General features: G+C 55.7%; 1 protein-coding gene across 3 annotated transcripts in view; it reads right to left on the bottom strand.

Moving 5' to 3' along the window:
- The window catches only part of LOC146860192 (sulfotransferase 1 family member D1-like), a 788,090-nt gene that overhangs the window by 481,515 nt on the left and 290,441 nt on the right, over positions 1–16,134 (bottom strand). The window lies entirely within an intron of this gene.

The following is a 16,134-nucleotide window of genomic DNA, read 5'->3' as shown; positions in this document are numbered from 1 at the left end:
ACCAACAAGGCGGATAAAGGAGGGAACATTGTGCCGTGGCCACGCAATTTGTATCTAGAAGAAGCTAACAGACATCTGAGCGATAACCTTTGTATAGGCCCTCTAACCACAATGAAATGGCTAGCAGTAATAAGGAACTCAGGAAACACCTCAACGAGTTCGGATCTCAGGGCCAGTTGAGCAAAGAAGAATGTGCATTCCTTAACATTGAGACCCAAGTCCTCCCTATCCTTTACTTCCTGCTGAAAGTGCACAAAAACGTGACCCCCATTCCTGGTCGACCCATCATCTTGGCCAGAAAAAGCATCTGCGAAAATATTTCCAAGTATGTGGATTTTTTTCTCCAAGATCTTGTATCCAGCCAGACAACCTACCTCAGAGACACCAATGATTTCTTGCTCAAAGTAAAAGACATACCATGGCACGAGGACTATTTGCTAATTTCCATGGACATTACATCGCTGTATACCAGCATACGTCACCATGATGGTCTAGCTGCATGCAAATACTCTTGGGTAAAAGACCCATCAATTGTCACAAACACAACAAACTCATTTTGTTTCTAATTGACTGGTGTCTCACACATAATTTTTTCATGTTCAATAGGAATGTATACCAGCAACTCAGGGGCGTGGCCATGGGAGCCTGCTTCTCGCCCAGCTATGCATGTTTACATGTTGGCTGGTGGGAGGGGCGGGTTCTCAAGGTCAAGCACCAGACAGCTTTCAATAACAACATTGTGGTGCCGATCACGATCCGGCAAAAAATTCCCCCGTGCGACTCGTATCGGGTCTTTTTACCGTACGAATCGTACAAATGCCGTACGAACTGGCAATCACGATTCGCATGGTAAAAAGTCCATACGACCCGCACCGGGAATCATTCCCCACACGTCCTCGGGTCGGAAAACGTGTCCGACACGTCCTCGGACGATTTACCTTACAAACGTAAAAATCCAAGTCCGACCGAGGAATCACGATCCATCCCGTGCGTCCGAGCCTACAACCGTATGGAAAAAACACTGTCCGCACCGAACACCAATAGCAACCATGGAGACATGTGCCCGCATACGCGCCCAACACTCCCCCCAGCCCCCGTACGTCCGACACGTACCCCCCGTATATGTATACCCCCACCCGTCTATGTACACCCCAGTACGTTCCAGTCGTACCCCCACCCCAGTACGTGTCGTACCACCGTCCATGTAAACCCCCCCACCCCTGTACGTGTCGTACCACCGTCTATGTACACCCCAGTACGTTCCAGTTGCACCCCCACCCCAGTACGTGTCGTACCCCCCGTCTACCTACACCCCAGTACGTACGAGCCACACCCCCACCCCAGTACGTGTCACAGCCCCGTCTACCTACACCCCAGTACGTTCCAGTCGTACCCCCACCCCAGTACGTGTCGTACCACCGTCAATGTACACCCCCCCACCCCTGTACGTGTCGTACCACCGTCAATGTACACCCCCCCACCCCTGTACGTGTCGTACCACCGTCTATGTACACCCCCCCACCCCTGTACGTGTCGTACCACCGTCAATGTACACCCCCCCACCCCTGTACGTGTCGTACCACCGTCCATGTACACCCCAGTACGTTCCAGTCGTACCCCCACCCCAGTACGTGTCGTACCACCGTCAATGTACACCCCCCCACCCCTGTACGTGTCGTACCACCGTCAATGTACACCCCCCCACCCCTGTACGTGTCGTACCACCGTCTATGTACACCCCCCCACCCCTGTACGTGTCGTACCACCGTCAATGTACACCCCCCCACCCCTGTACGTGTCGTACCACCGTCCATGTACACCCCAGTACGTTCCAGTCGTACCCCCACCCCAGTACGTGTCGTACCACCGTCAATGTACACCCCCCCACCCCTGTACGTGTCGTACCACCGTCCATGTACACCCCAGTACGTTCCAGTCGTACCCCCACCCCAGTACGTGTCGTACCACCGTCAATGTACACCCCCCCACCCCTGTACGTGTCGTACCACCGTCCATGTACACCCCAGTACGTTCCAGTCGTACCCCCACCCCAGTACGTGTCGTACCACCGTCAATGTACACCCCCCCACCCCTGTACGTGTCGTACCACCGTCAATGTACACCCCCCCACCCCTGTACGTGTCGTACCACCGTCAATGTACACCCCCCCACCCCTGTACGTGTCGTACCACCGTCCATGTACACCCCAGTACGTTCCAGTCGTACCCCCACCCCAGTACGTGTCGTACCACCGTCAATGTACACCCCCCCACCCCTGTACGTGTCGTACCACCGTCAATGTACACCCCCCCACCCCTGTACGTGTCGTACCACCGTCAATGTACACCCCCCCACCCCTGTACGTGTCGTACCACCGTCCATGTACACCCCCCCACCCCTGTACGTGTCGTACCACCGTCCATGTACACCCCAGTACGTTCCAGTCGTACCCCCACCCCAGTACGTGTCGTACCACCGTCAATGTACACCCCCCCACCCCTGTACGTGTCGTACCACCGTCCATGTACACCCCAGTACGTTCCAGTCGTACCCCCACCCCAGTACGTGTCGTACCACCGTCAATGTACACCCCCCCACCCCTGTACGTGTCGTACCACCGTCCATGTACACCCCAGTACGTTCCAGTCGTACCCCCACCCCAGTACGTTCCTGGCGCACCCCCAACACAACCTCCTAAGTACGGAGCGCACCCCATGCCCCAACATCACAACCGCATGTACGAGTCGTGCAAAGCCACACACAAGGACCAAATCGTACAACCAAATGGCCCATGTACACACCGTACACACGCTCAAAACGCACGTACACAACAAGGACAAAACCAAAAAACTCAACAATACACCATTCGAAAGGCACACAGCCACTAAACATGGCCAACAACCACTAAAATAACACAATCACTGACCTGCAACTGTCAAAAACAAACAGAGGCCCAATACACCACCACTCCTTATAACACACCCACCCAAAATTCAAACACTGCCACACCCACCCATGGACCAATAAAAAGGGCCCACACACACAAACCATGAGCCTTTGCAACAGACCCACTGCTGCCAGACACCACAGAACCAGACTACAAGCAACACCACATCTTACACTTGCACACCTTCACACGACCACCCTCACAAACACCCTCTCATCACATTCACACACACACACAACCATCCACACCCCCCCCCCAACATCCACACACCCCCACACCCACACCATCCCCACCCACACCCCTCACCATGCCCACTACCAAGAATCCAAAGTTCAGTCACCGAGAGTTGGAGGTCCTTGTTGATCAAATCCTCAGAGTCGAGCCACAGATCTTTGGAACATTGGTCAGAAGCACCAGCCAGGCAGCCAAAACAGCCATGTGGCAGACCATCGTCGATGCTGTGAATGCTGTTGCGGACACCAGGAGGACCAAGCAGGATTGCCAGAACAGGTGGTACGATCTGCGGAGGAGGGTCAGAGCCAAGAGACAGGAGGAACACGACCAGGCCAACGCCACCGGAGGAGGGCCCTCCCGCAGACCCGTACAGTACCATCCCTGGGAGGAGAGGGTGATGGCCATACTGCCGGTGGAGGCAGTTGAAGGAGTAGAAGGACTCCGAGACCCGGGTGAGTACACAAACAACGCACCTCACATGGGGGGAACTGCAACCACAAACAAAATTACTAACAGGCACGCAACCACCACAAGCCATCGCATTACTCAACCACACTCCATGAGCAGGCACATGCCACTGCTGCCACCATGCCCCATGCACCCAGCTGGACAATGTCAAGTCACAGGCCACAGAAGACAACAACACATGACACGGTAACCCGGATGGCGGGAGTGTGGGCACCAAGAATCACATAGTGCGACTCCAAAGCAGACAACAATGCCCTCTGCCCATATGGCCTAGGTCACAGCCAGACAAACACTGTGCCCCAACACAGGAATGACTTGCCAGCAAATGGCGGATGCCTTGCATCAACACATGGGGGTGAAGGCACTGTTTTGCACATGCCAGCAGCTAATGAACAGCCAACAGTGTGAAAGAGTGGCAGCACACACCACCACAGCAGCAGCGCACAGACACACAGCAGACAAAATGGGTGCCTGGAGATCAGAAACAAACTCACATCAACAGGCCAAGGGCCACTCAAAGATCTGCTAACAGTGTGTGCCCAGGAAGCTGGGCCAAGGTGACAGAGGGTGACACACGGAGGGAGGGAGAGGGGGACACAGAGGGAGGGAGAGGGGGACTGAGAGGGAGGGAGACACAGGAAGATGGACAGAGGGAGGAGGCTGACACACAGAGGGAGGGAGAGGGGGACACAGAGGGAGGGAGAGGGGGACAGAGAGGGAGGGAGAGGGGGACAGAGAGGGAGGGAGAGGGGGACAGAGAGGGAGGGAGACACAGGAAGATGGACAGAGGGAGGAGGCTGACACACAGAGGGAGGGAGAGGGGGACACAGAGGGAGGGAGACACAGGAAGATGGACAGAGGGAGGAGGCTGACACACAGAGGGAGGGAGAGGGGGACAGAGAGGGAGGGAGACACAGGAAGATGGACAGAGGGAGGAGGCTGACACACAGAGGGAGGGAGAGGGGGACACAGAGGGAGGGAGAGGGGGACACAGAGGGAGGGAGAGGGGGACACAGAGGGAGGGAGAGGGGGACAGAGAGGGAGGGAGAGGGGGACAGAGAAGGAGGGAGACACAGGGAGAGCAAATCAGTCCTTTGGTGTGTGGGAATGTCTGCTCGTCAGCAGGTGGACTGCGTGCATGTAGACAAGGGTGCCCAGTGCCAGAACCCCCCCTCTTCATCATGGCAAAACGCAGGGCCATGTTACAACCTGTACACGAGCACAAGGACAGCCACCTGCATCATATGAGTGTGTGGATCCACTCCATGTGCACATGTACAGTGCTACAAGGAAGGCGCAAGTGCATGGCTCGCCACACATGCACACTCCACTGCTGACTGCAGTCACACTTGACGCAGCCAGTAAGACTGTGCCACACATAGTTAAAGGGGCCAAATTGGTGCCCAAGGGACACACACATGCACAAGTGCACTGTGAGTGGAATGCAAGACAGATCCTAATTCCAAGAGGAAATGTGCCAACTTTGTAACGGATGCAACATGGATGTTGCATGGATCAAAAGTAACATTGTCTCTCTCACACACAGGTCAACGTCGTGCTGCACCCCCCAACACTGGGGGGGAACACTCACAGGACCCGGATCTGCAGGAGACCGATCCCACCGGCAGCGACCACTCTCACCACTCTGCGGACGACCCCGACCGACCTGGCCCCTCTGGTGTCCAACCACCTGCAGCACCTGCGTCAGGTACAACCGTGCCAACCACCACCCCCACTCCTGCCACATCCCAGGAGACACCCAGGATCCCTGCCCCAACACCACAATGCAGCCAGGCTCGCCAGGAGGGACACGGTGTCCCGGGCACCCAGGAGGAGGCAGGCGACAACGCCAATGCCACCCCTCAGGGGTCCCGGAGACCCCATGTGCCCACAAGTGCAGGCCAGACGCAAGTGGGCAGGGGTGGTGGGAGTGGAGAGCGGCGGAGGCGCGAGCCTGACCAGTTGGCTGGGGATCCGGTATTTTCACATGTCCGTAACATCCTGGACTCATACCGGCAGGACACCACGGGCATGGCCCAGGTTGTGTCCGTCCTCGAGGGGATCAAGGTCCAGCAGGCCCAGCAACATGCGGAGCTAATAGCCTGTCTACAGCTACACCAACGGAGGATGGAGGACAGACAGGCTGAGCAAGTGACGGCGTCCCAGGGGATTCACGCTGAACTCCGTCGGATGGCCGACACCATGGCCGACCCTCCCTGTGCCAGAAGGCGGAGAACATCACCACCCACAGGGAGGGATCATGAGGAGGAGGAGGAAACATCCGACGGAGCATCCCAGACGTCGTCACGGCCTGCTGCTGAGGTTCCCCGCAGGAAGCCGGGTCGTCCACGGAAAGGACCGTGAGGGTGGCTGCTACATCACCATCTCCCAGGACACCTGGCCTGGCACCTGGCCCACTGGAGCAACAGCATCACAGCATCAAGAGACATTCTCTGCCACATGGCCCTGCTGGTCACTGGCTGACCAATGTTGACAAAGACTGTGGCATGGACTCTGAGGATTTCCAATGGCAAGGACACCAACTCCCCTACTGAACTTTGGATTCCCTAATCCCGGAAAGGCCCTCACTTGGCCCCCCCCCCCCAATAATAAATCACACTATTAAGAGTAGATGCCTGCTGGTAGCATTATTACCTAACATGTGTCTTGTACAGTCTAAACATGCCTGAGTCATCTGTTCACTTCAACCATCCACACCCTGGGGCCTGAGTCTGGCACAGGACACATGGGTCACAGTTTTCTAGGCAAGACAGACATGGAGCACCATACACACCCGTGATGGTCAGAACCAGCTGAGGGGGTGGCCGAACAACCGTGCTGACAGACACATTGAGTACAGCAACAGTCATGCGCAGAGGTCAGGGATCCTGGCCCGTGTCCTGGGGGGCACCCAGGTACGTGTAGACAGGTGGCAGAACCATGTCCTGCAAGCTTCAGTCCGGTGGATGCAGAGAATGGGGTCATGGATAACGTTGGATGCATGGGGATGGCACATGTCACAATACCCACACAGTCATGGACATCATGCCCATTACACAGTCTCAGCACACACACACAGCTTGCATCTTGCCACTCGACACATTGACACATAGCCACAATCAGGGAATACCATGCCAGACATGCAGGATGCACCGTGCCAACACACCAGCATTGACTGAGAAGAGGCACCTTGGAGGCATAGGGACACCTTTAATAGTCATGTGTTTGGGATTGCAGAGGCAACTTGAAGTACACATGAACACATCATGTGGAGTACCATGTGGCTCCAACACTGGCACCCCCCTTCTGCAGCACAAATGCGTGATAGCCATGGAACTGGCACACAAGTGTCGGATAATAGCTAAATACCCACAGCTGCTCACGGAGAGCCTGCCATACACCATACATCCGCTGATGTGGAAGTCCCACGCCATGTCAAGACAATGTTAACCGGATGTGTCCGAGGGCAGTGTCACACACATTGATGCCTTCATCACAATCCACCATCCCATCACTGATGACTGACAACCAGGCAGCCCATCTATTCAGGTGTACCCAGCTGCATGTCGTGTCCCATGGGGATGCCACATGTCTGCAGAGGACCCAAACCCCGACCGGGGCAGTGTGCACACATCGTGAACAACTGCCACACCCAATACACCCCAGATGCATCCCTTACCCCATGGAGACTTCCAAACGTGTCCGTGCCTGTAACGCTGAGTCAGCCCACGATGCCATGTCCATGAGGAATAGCAGTGCCACAACAATGCAACCAGCAAACGGCATGCGCAGGTACCTGGGGAAGAGAGACACACAAGAACTCAGCCACAAGAAGCACAGCCACTTGCATGTGCATGTACTCGACACATGTATGTATGACAACATGCTATGTCACAATTATGTCTGGGGAAATACTACCATCACTGCCACCATCACTCCAGTGACACACCCACACACACCTCTGACCCACGTGCCATACATGCAGGTGGAGACACACATCACAACGCATGCCACACGGGGATCAATGCGTGCACACTCAGACCCTGGTACTCACCACTAAGCAAAGAAGTCGCGTATGAGCCGAGTCCGGATGTCCTCTTGCGGCTCCACATCCTCCACATCACTAGCCCCATTGCCAAGCCCTTCGTCCTCCACGGGTGGATGGTCCTCGTCATCTTGATCCAGGATGAGGGGCACAGCTCTTTCAACTGCCATGTTGTGCAGCATGCAGCAGACCATGAAGATCTTGCAGACCTTCGCCGGGGCATATGGGAGTGCGCCGCCGGTCTTGTGGAGGCACCGGAATCGGCTCTTCAGCATGCCAAACGTCCTCTCTATCACTCGCCTTGTCCGGCCATGGGCGGTGTTGTAGCGGAGCTGGGCCGGCGTGATGGGGTTGCGGAGAGGTGTCAGCAGCCAAGGCATGTTGGGATAGCCAGCGTCCCCTAAATGGAAAGCACATGGATATCGTTAGAACAGGCGAAGCGGTAGTGCTGCTCGGCCAAACAGAATACAGGACAGACAGACTGTACCCACCAACAACACATGCACGTTCGTTGCGCAGCTGCATCATCATATCAGGCATCCCGCTACGCCTCATGATGTAGGCATCGTGTGCTGATCCTGGAAAACGAGCACAGACATGTGAAATCACCATGTTGGACAGACACACCACAAGGGCATTGATGGAGTGGTAGTGCTTCCGATTGCGGTACGCCACCTCCCGTGCGTGTGGTGGTACCAAACCTACATGTGTCCCATCTATGGACCCAATGACATGGGGCATCCCTCCCAGGGCATAGAATCCACGCTTGACCTCAGTCATCTGTTCAGGGGTTGGGAACTTGATGAAGTCATCCAGGTGAATCAACATGGCCTCCAAGAAATCATGCAGCACACCGCTGAACATGCTCTGGGACATGCCACCAACATGAGCTATGGTATATTGGAAGGTACCCGTGGCAAGGAAATGTAGGGCAGCCATTACCTTCAGCTGGGGTGTCAGTGCCGTAGGATACCTGTGCTGCGGTTGCAGGTGTGGTGCCAGTCTCGCCGTCAGCTCCAGAATCAACGGTTGGGTGAAGCGGTAGAGCCGGATGCTGTCATTCTCCTGCATGGTGGCCAAGTCTGGAATTCTTCGGGCAACAGGAGGCGCTCTGCAGTAATTTGGAAGTGACAAGGAAGAGTGAGTGCACTACGAGAACAACTCATGTCTACTGAGCACATGTAAATCTGCCAATACACACATGCCACATAGGGAGTCAGGCATGTGCTACATGCCCAGGACACGTATGGATGCAAGGTGACACTCCTTCCAAGACCCAGCCACACACGGTGATTGAGAACCTCCCCATGCCACGCCATGGGAATAGCTGTGTCCCAGTGCAAGTGAACAGCCCGACGCAAGACAGAAGTGACATACACCCACACATCAGCAGAAGTAGGATGCCGATTGCAGAGACTGGTAGCGGAACACTGGAGCCACAGGTCACATGACATTACACTAGTCCAGCCCACACACCTTGCCATGAAGGTGCACATGTCATGACTCACCACACATTCCTTGTGAGTTTGCTGACATGGCCTTGTCACGCTACTCCGTGTCCCATGCATACATGTGCACCTCACATCAGATACCACATGTGGCATGGTGTGCGGAACAGTGTGCAATGATAATCTACACACAGACACATGTTGGTTGCTGCAACGGCTGCAGCTTTTGAGGGTGCTACAACATCAACCTGATGTAAATCCCGGACACATAAATGACATAGTCACATTGTGCACTGTGGGTAGTGACAAGTCAGGTTTCATGACCCCTGTACCGGCCATCATGGGACACTTCCGTGTGTTGGTGTCCGTGCCATGCCAGTGACGCTCACCCCAAGTGCGCAGTACGACATGCACACATGTCAAAGGAGTCAAGGGCATGCCTGGCACACATTGCACCCTCACACAGTACACCTGTACACATCTCATCATACATCTGGTGCCTTCTCCACTCAGGAGGCATGTTCCACATCACAGCCTGTCACACCTGTGCCCCACACATGTAGTAATGCACAGACGATGCCTAGATGTCCATTCCTGGACAAGTATGTCCATCCATGGACAAGTATGTCCGCCCTATTCCTACCTGTGTGTCGACTATCACCACAGTGATGTGTACAAACCGGCGTACTGCTGCTAAGAGGGCCTGTGTATGTTCCCCAATCACTGTGGGAGTGCTGCCGTATGTGTACCCATCGTGATGGCGAGTGTACAGGCATTTGTACGGTCCGTACCACAACGAGTACGCATACGCGTGCAGACCCATAGTGATAGTGAGCGTACATGCGAGTGTACGGCCCTCTCACTATGGGTCTGCACGCGTATGCGTACTCGTTGTGGTACGGACCGTACAAATGCCTGTACGCTCACTATCACTATGGTTCTGCACGCGTATGCGTACTCGTTGTGGTACGGACCGTACAAATGCCTGTACGCTCACTATCACTATGGTTCTGCACGCGTATGCGTACACGTAGTGGTACGGACCGTACAAATGCCTGTACGCTCACGATCACTATGGTTCTGCACGCGTATGCGTACACGTAGTGGTACGGACCGTACACTCGCATGTACGCTCACTATCACTACGGGTACACAGACCCATAGTGATAGTGAGCGTACAGGCATTTGTACGGTCCGTACCACTACGTGTACGCATACGCGTGCAGACCCATAGTGATAGTGAGCGTACATGCGTGTGTACGGTCCGTACCACTACGTGTACGCATACGCGTGCAGAACCATAGTGATAGTGAGCGTACATGCGTGTGTACGGTCCGTACCACTACGTGTACGCATACGCGTGCAGACCCATAGTGATTTTGAACGTAGGCATGCATGTACGGGCCGTTGCCATGCTTTTGGGGTGCCCTAGGGCCCGGAAACGCACCGTACCTGTGTGTGATTCTCCTAATTACATAGGGGACAAGTATTAAGGCCTACATGCATGCTGGTTGTCATGGCGACCAGGTTCAAATTTCGATTTTGTTCTGGAAGGTGCACAGCAGAAGTCAGTTGGAATTCTTCTACTTTGTTGCAATGTGTTTGTGGGGCTGACATCATGCAGGAGAATGAAACCGATAGAGAACCCACAGACTGCTAGGTTTGAAGGGATTGGTGGAAACATAGGATGCAAATGTGAGTGACCAATCACTCTGTACTCCTGTGCATGAGACTGGGCAGAAGGCCACATATAAGGCAGCCAGGTCCCATGAGGGATTACTTGCCTGCACATCTTTGCATTTGTCGACCAAGCTGCTGCTACTGATTCCCTGGAAACATGTCAAGGGCTGTGGAGAGGACACAGCCATTCACCCTGGAGGAGAACATGGCTCTGCTGGATGTGATCCTCCCACAGTACCCCATGCTGTATGGGCGACCAGGGTATCAGGTGAGTGCATAGGCCACTGCCACAGACTGTCCCTATGTTGTGACTGTGTCTTCAGGCATTGTGACCCGGTGTGACACACATGCCATGTACTGTCGGGGGGGTACCAGGGGGGGGGTGCCTGATGTCTCCCAGCAGTGCCCTGAGACAGGAGGGGTGTGTGCAGAGTCCTCCCAGCAGTGCCCTGAGACAGGAGGTGTGTGTGCAGAGTCCACCCAGCAGTGCCCTGAGACAGGAGGGGTGGGGACCTATCACTAACAGCAGTGCCCTGAGACAGGAGGGGTGGCTGTGGAGTCCTCCCAGCAGTGCCCTGAGACAGGAGGGGTGGGGACCTATCACTAACAGCAGTGCCCTGAGACAGGAGGGGTGGGTGTGGAGTCCTCCCAGCAGTGCCCTGAGACAGGAGGGGTGGGGACCTATCACTAACAGCAGTGCCCTGAGACAGGAGGGGTGGGTGTGGAGTCCTCCCAGCAGTGCCCTGAGACAGGAGGGGTGGGTGTGATGCACAGTGTGAGCCTTGATCATTGATTGTGACATTGCCATCATTCCACCTGAGTACCCACTATGGCACGTACTGCCTTTTCCCTCACCAGAGGATGATGTCCCTATGACAGAGGTGCAATGCGTTGGCTGCATTACATGCCATGTAGTAACCAGCTATTATGTTCACATATGTCTCTCTGTGACATGTGGCTGGTGTATTGATGTGGTGTCACTTGTACTTCCTCACAGGTAGGCGCCTCTGCCAAGGAGCAGATCTGGCTGACCGCCGTCAGTGCCGTGAGGCGTGTGGATGGTCGGAGGCGGAGCCTGTCCCAGGTGAGGAAACGCTGGCAGGATATCCGGTGCTGGACGCGGAGGATTGCACGGCTCCTGCTGGGGGACTCACCTGAGAGCCACAAGAACCGCGGCCGCCGCCGTCTGACCCACCTCCACAGGCGTGTGCTGCCGGTGGTCTTTCCAGACCTGGAGAGGCGCTTACAGGCGATGCAGCAGGCGGAAGGGGGTAGGTACATGTGCGTTTGTTGTGTGTCACCGGCATTTGTAAGGGCACAGTGGCATTAATTCACTGGCAGGGTTTAAAGGTGCTGTGCCCATCCAGTTTGCCCAAGTGTGGCGCTGCGCCCCTGCCACCCTTCCCCTCCTTGCAATGTGTTCCCTGGTCTGTGTGTAGTCACTCCTTCACAAGGTAATGTAGGCTGGCGCTTTGTCCACGAGAACAATGACTGTAGCATCATGGGTGGTAGTGGTGGGTAACAGGTTGTGGGACCTTGCCTGTGAACTGTCAAGTTCACTGCATGTGGGTTCCATGTCAGTTGGCACTGATGCTGGCTCCAGACATGGGAGTTGGTCTCTCATGTGTCATGCCTTACAGCGCGCATGTCCTATGTAGTGGCCTGTGACATGATGTGCATGAGTGTGCGCTACGCATAGTGCAGGGATGGTGACGTGTGTAGCAGTCATTCCCATTCAGCCATTCAGTAGCATGTAGTTGCGTGCCCAATACTGTCCCCTGGGGCACCTTATCCTCAGTGTTGTTTGTGTCATCATCAACGTGGACACTCTCACTGTCTACAGCGTAGGTTGTGCTCTGTGCCATTGTCCCCTGTCACCATGTATATAGACGTGCTATTATGTACAGGTGTCCACTGTGCAGCCTGACCTGATTGTCCCTCTTCATACTCACAGTTGCCAGTGCCTGTGTGTCTTGTTATACTCATCTGAGGATGGGCACTGGTACCTCATTATTTGTACAGCCGCACCTTTGCTAATTTGCGTCCAATCTTGCCTTTTGCCTGCCACTGTGTTTATCACCCAGACTATGAGATGTTGGTGCCACCTGTGTCTCAGCAATTAGCATCGTGTGGGGGTTACTTGGGGCGGGCAATGCCTATGTGTCAAATCCTGATTCCTAATTGCTGGGTCTGGACAGTGTGTGATGTTACTGGACACACACGCAAGGTGCAGTGACCGAGTTATGTTGGGCATGTTAGCAGCATTACCTATGCAGCATGTGTCTCAAGTTCATGGATATTGTCCCTGGTCATAGGTATTTTCACAAACGCTGTGTGGTGCAGAGGCAGTGCAGGATTGTCCCCAGGGCCTGGGTGCTATGTCAGACTCCGTTTCCTGTCATCAGCTATTGTCTCATGCTCTCCATGGTATTTCAGTGGCATGGTGGCTCAAACAAGTGTGTATCATGCCCTACATCGGTACCTTGTTTTGCAGATGTTAGGGATCTGCCTCTTCAGGCTATGCAATGTTGACTATGTAGATTGGACTCATGTGACAGATGTGTACAGGTGTCTGATTAATTTCTGTCTCTCCACCCTGCCCACAGCATCGTCGGGGGACACAGAGGGAGACATGGACACGGACCAGGCGGAGGGACCGAGCACCAGTGGCAGCCGTGACATCGGGGCTGGCACATCGAGTGGGACAGAGGCGGAGGATAGTGTGGCCGAGGACCTGTCGACTGGCACATCAGACTACGAAGCTGACAGGTCCGAGGAGGATGTCTCAGGGTTGGCGGAGGCTGCACCAGCAGCTGACAGTGGAACAACACCTGCCACCGCCCCCTCAGTTCCCACCAACCGCCTCCCACTTGCTCGTGTCCCTTCCCAGCGTGCCCGGTCACCGCATGTCTCCTTCCTGCCAGGCACCGCACCCCCTGCCCCTGTCTCCACTGCTGCCGCCAATGCTGAGTCTATGGACATCCAGCGGCAAATGCAGGTTGGTCAGGCTGCGATCCTGAATGTCCTCCATTCCCACGGGAAAACCCTCAGCAACATCGAGGCATTCTTGGAGGGCATTCATTCTTTGCAGGCTGACCAACGCAACTTGCTGAGGTCCCTAGACTCCACACTGACTGCAGCAGTGGGTCTCCTGCAGCGCGACCTCCCCCCACCTACCCCTGCCCCATCCACACTTCCCACTTCCATGCCTGTCCCACGTACACCCAGACGTCGGCATGCACCCACCACAACAGACACAGGCACCACACCAGCAGGGAAGGTCCACCGCACTCCTCCTGACACGCACACACAGGGTGAGATAGGCACACCCACTGGGTCGGGGGGCAAACGTGTGACACGCAGCCAGAGTGGGAGTCCGCATTCCACACAATCCACTCCCTCCAAATCCCCTCCCCTCAGCTCTCCTGGCCACATCTCCCCCAAGGACTCCTTCATGGCCGCTCTGTCCCTGAGCCCCACAGTTACGCCACCACGCAAGCGGTCAAGGAAGTCCTCGGTCAGGGTGGTTGAGTCTCCCCCCCTGTCTCCACCCTCCCCCGGTGGCGCTGCAACCCATCCCTCTGAACCCCCCCCCTCCTTGGGGCCTGAGGTCACTTCGGGTGCAGGGGACTCCCTGGAGGACCTTGCTAAGGTGTGTAGTGCCATCCTGGCCTCCGCCTTTGGCCATGACACACCCCCTGTGGTTGAGTCCTCCATCCCTGCACCCACAACGCCGCCCCTTTGCCCTGATGTCCCTGCGGTGCCTGTTGCTTCCCCCCCCCCTGATGCCCTCACCAGTATGGAAGACGATGGCATTTGACTGTGCAGGCAAGGTAGGGGACACACATCCCACTGTGTCCCCCATGCAGCTGGGAATAATTGACTGCCCTATGGCCTTTGTTGACTTTGAACTGCCGTTGATCCACGGACATTGTGCTCATGCTGATTAAAGCTTTATTTTTTTTTTCATTATCACACTCCTGCTATGGTGGTATTGGTGTTGGTGGGGCTGCTACATTGTTTTGGGTGGTGTTTAAGGCTTTGGGTGTGTGGGATTTGTAGTAGTGTTCTGCTCTTTGGGGCCACCCTAGGATCTGTGTGCCATCACAAGGTGTTGGCTAACTTCCTTAGGTCATGTCAGCAGTTACTGCATGGTTCAATTGTCCCAGGGTGTATTCCTTCCTCTGTGTACCCAGTTTCTTCCCTGCAGGGTGTTCCCAATGTTTAGCGCAGAGCTGTGTCTACATGAGCTGTGTGTGTGACGGAGCCCTTCTACTTTGGCCATGCATGCATGGCCATGTCTCCACCTGCAACAATCGTGGCATCCTTGGTGATCACTGTACTTGTGTGTGGAGTCAGTTGACATGAGTTCATGGGGACATGTTCCCTTGTAGGCAGTATGGATGTGGGTAATTGTGGCATCACACACATGTGTTACACCCCTCCTGGGTGTGGACACTGCTGGGAGGACTCTGCACACACCCCTCCTGTGTCTGGCCACTGCTGGGAGGACTCTGCACACACCCCTCCTGTCTCAGGGCACTGCTGGGAGGACTCTGCACCCACCCCTCCTGTCTCAGGGCACTGCTGGGAGGACTCTGCACACACCCCTCCTGTCTCAGGGCACTGCTGGGAGTGTTAGGCACACACCCCTCCTGTCTCAGGGCACTGCTGGGAGTGTTAGGCACCCACCCCTCCTGTGTCAGGGCACTGCTGGGTGGAGTCTGCACACACACCTCCGATTTCTGGATATGTGCGCTTGGCACATACACGGTGGGGTTACGCACACTGCATTAGAGGTGAGGGTACGAGTCTACTGACACTGGTGTGGTGGGGGTACGCTCCGTGCGTCCGCGGGTGGGGGTACGGGTCGTACTTACACTGGTGTGGTGGGGGTACGCTCCGTGCGTCCGCGGGTGGGGGTATGGGTCGTACTTACACTGTTGGGCTGGGGGTACGCTCCGTGCGTCCGCGGGTGGGGGTACGGGTCGTACTTACACTGTTGGGCTGGGGGTACGCTCCGTGCGTCCGCGGGTGGGGGTACGGGTCGTACTTACACTGTTGGGCTGGGGGTACGCTCCGTGCGTCCGCGGGTGGGGGTACGGGTCGTACTTACACTGTTGGGCTGGGGGTACGCTCCGTGCGTCCGCGGGTGGGGGTACGGGTCGTACTTACACTGTTGGGCTGGGGGTACGCTCCGTGCGTCCGCGGGTGGGGGTACGGGTCGTACTTACACTGTTGGGCTGGGGGTACGCTCCGTACGTCCGCGGGTGGGGGTACGGGTCGTACTTACACTGTTGGGCTGGGGGTAC

Source organism: Triturus cristatus, chromosome 3_1 (genome assembly GCF_964204655.1).
Source record: "Triturus cristatus chromosome 3_1, aTriCri1.1, whole genome shotgun sequence".
Taxonomy (NCBI): Eukaryota; Metazoa; Chordata; class Amphibia; order Caudata; family Salamandridae; genus Triturus; species Triturus cristatus.
The sequence above is the reverse complement of the archived record's forward strand: the minus strand, read 5'-3'. Positions and strand labels throughout refer to the sequence as shown.